General features: G+C 46.3%; 1 pseudogene; it reads left to right on the forward strand.

Annotated features, from left to right (window-relative positions):
* Positions 1-200: 200 nt before the first annotated feature.
* LOC150006304 (keratin, type II cytoskeletal 8 pseudogene) lies at positions 201-1,693 on the forward strand (annotated as a pseudogene).
* Positions 1,694-2,791: the final 1,098 nt, after the last annotated feature.

The following is a 2,791-nucleotide window of genomic DNA, read 5'->3' on the forward strand; positions in this document are numbered from 1 at the left end:
ATATATCTCCACCAAACCAGCATTGCAAGAGATACTAAAAGGAATGATCTAAGAAAGAGAAGAAAAAAAAGGAAAAAAGAATGAAAGGAACACAGGTGCAAAGGGAAATGAATAAATACATGTCAATAATAACCTTAAATGTAAATAGATTAAATGCTCCAATTAAAAGACATAGGGTAGCAGCTTTTTGGCTCCTTCTTTAACCTCTGTCTGGTTTGGCCTTCTTGCCTCCACTCCAGCCTCCACCATGTCCACAAGGATGACCCAGAAAATGACCTACAAAGTGTCCATCTCTGGCCCCCAGGCCTTCCGCAGCCACTCATACTTGAGTGGGCCCACCGTCAGCTCCTCGGCCTTTTCCCAGGTGGGCAGCGCTACTGGGTTGGCCTGGGCGCCAACATGAATCTGGCTGGAGGTTTCAGTGGAGCAGGGAGTATAGGGTCCATCAAAGCCGTCCAAGTGAACCAGAGCCTGCTCAGCCCCCTGAAGCTGGAGGTGGACCCCAACATCCAAGCCGTGCGCAACCAGGAGAAGGAGCAGATCAAGACCCTCAACAACAAGTTTGCTTCCTTCATTGATAAAGTGCAGAGCCTGGAGCAGCAGAATAAGATTCTGGAGACCAAGTGGACTCTTCTGCAGCAGCAGAAGACGACTCGCAGTAACATGGAAAATATGTTCGAGAACTACATCAACAATCTTCGGCAGCAGCTGGAAACACTGCCCCAGGAGAAACTGAGACTGGAGGCAGAGTCTGGCAACATGCGGGGGATGGTGGAGGACTTGAAGAATAAGTATGAGGATGAGATCAACAAACGCACAGAGATGGAGAATGAATTTGTCCTCATCAAGAAGGATATGGATGTAGCTTACATGAACAAGGTAGAGCTGGAGTCCCGCCTGGAAGGACTGACTGATGAAATCAACTTCTATAGGCAGCTATATGAAGAGGAGATTTGTGAGCTGCAGTCCCAGATCTCCGACACGTTTGTGGTGCTGTCCATGGACAACAGCCGCTCCCTGGACCTGGATAGCATCATCACCAAGGTCAAGGCCCAGTACGAGGAAATTGCCAACCGTAGCCGGGCTGAGGCTGAGACCATGTACCAGATCAAGTATGAAGAGCTGCAGACATTGGCTGGGAAGCATGGGGATGACCTGCGTCGCATCAAGACGGAGATTTCTGAGATGAACCGGAGCATCAGCCGCATCCAGGCTGAGATTGATGGTCTCAAAGGCCAGAGGGCTTCCCTGGAGGCCTCCATCACTGAAGCCGAGCAGCGTGGTGAGCTGGCCATCAAGGATGTTCAGGCCAAGGTGGCTGAGCTGGAAGCTGCTCTGAGAATTGCGAAGCAGGACATGGCCCGGCAGCTGCGTGAATACCAGGAGCTCATGAACGTCAAGCTGGCCCTGGATGTGGAGATTGCCACCTACCGCAAGCTGCTGGAGGGCGAGGAGAACTGGCTGGAATCTGGGATGCAGAACATGAGTATCCATACCAAGACCACCAGCGGCTACTCAGGTGCGCTGAGCCCAGTACAGCAACCTCAACTACGGCATGGGCTTCCAGGCCAGCTTGGGCTCTGGCTCCTTCAGTCGCACCAGCTCCAGCTCCTCCAAGATGGTGGTTGTGAAGAAGATTGAGACCCGTGATGGGAAGCTGGTGCCTGAGTCATCTGATGTCCTGCCCAAGTGAATGACCGCTTCGGTCCCTCCTGTCCTCCGAGCTGCGCGGGGGCGTGGAGGGCACAGGAGGCCCACCTGAAGCTCAGCCCCACCCAGTCCTCAGCTCGCCCTTGGGGTGGGGGAGTTTACTGCCTTTTCCCCATGTTCCTGACTAGAAGCCAAATCAAGTGTTTTCCTTTTACCCCAAAATAAAGTCTCACCTGGCTCTGCCAAAAAAAAAAAAAAAAAAAAAAAAAAAAGACATAGGGTAGGGGAATGTTTACAAAAACAGGACCCACATATTTGCTGTCTACAAGAAACACACCTCAAAACAAAAGATTTATACAGACTGAGAGTGAAGGGATGGAAACAAGTATTTCAAGCAAATGGACATGAAATAAAAGCTGGCGTAGCAATACTCATGTCAGACATAAAAAATTTCAAAGCAAGGGCCATAAAAAGAGACAGAGAAGGATATTTCATAATGCTTAAAGGAACAATCCATCAAGAAGATATAACACTGATAAACATATATGTACCCAACTTAGGAGCACCCAAATATATAAAGAAAATACTAGAAGAACACAAGAAGGATATTAACAGCAACACACTCATAGTAGGGGACTTTAACACTCCATTATCAACAATAGACAGATCTTCAAAGCAAAGAAACACCAAGGATATACAGGCATTGAACAACACACTAAGCCACATGGACTTAAATGATATACATAGAACTTTTCACCCCAAGGAAGCAAAATATACATTCTTTTCAAAGGCACATGGGACATTTTCAAAGATAGACCACATAATAGGACACAAAACAAGCCTCAACAAATTCAAGAAAATTGAAATCATATCAAGCATCTTTTAAGACCACAATGCCTTGAAACTAAAAATCAACCTCAAAGAAAAAAATCAAAGGCATCTAAACTCATGGAGAATGAATAACATGCTACTAAATAATGAATGGATTAAAAATTACATCAAAGAAGAAATCAAGAAGTTTTTGGAAATTAATGATAATGAACACACAACAGCCCAAAACCTATGGGAAACAGCAAATTAATCCTGAGAGGGAAGTTCACAGCAATAAGGATATATCTGAAAAGGATAGAAGAATCTCAAA

This window comes from Furipterus horrens, unplaced genomic scaffold (genome assembly GCF_987537825.1).
Source record: "Furipterus horrens unplaced genomic scaffold, mFurHor1.1.pri manual_scaffold_6, whole genome shotgun sequence".
NCBI lineage: Eukaryota > Metazoa > Chordata > Mammalia > Chiroptera > Furipteridae > Furipterus > Furipterus horrens.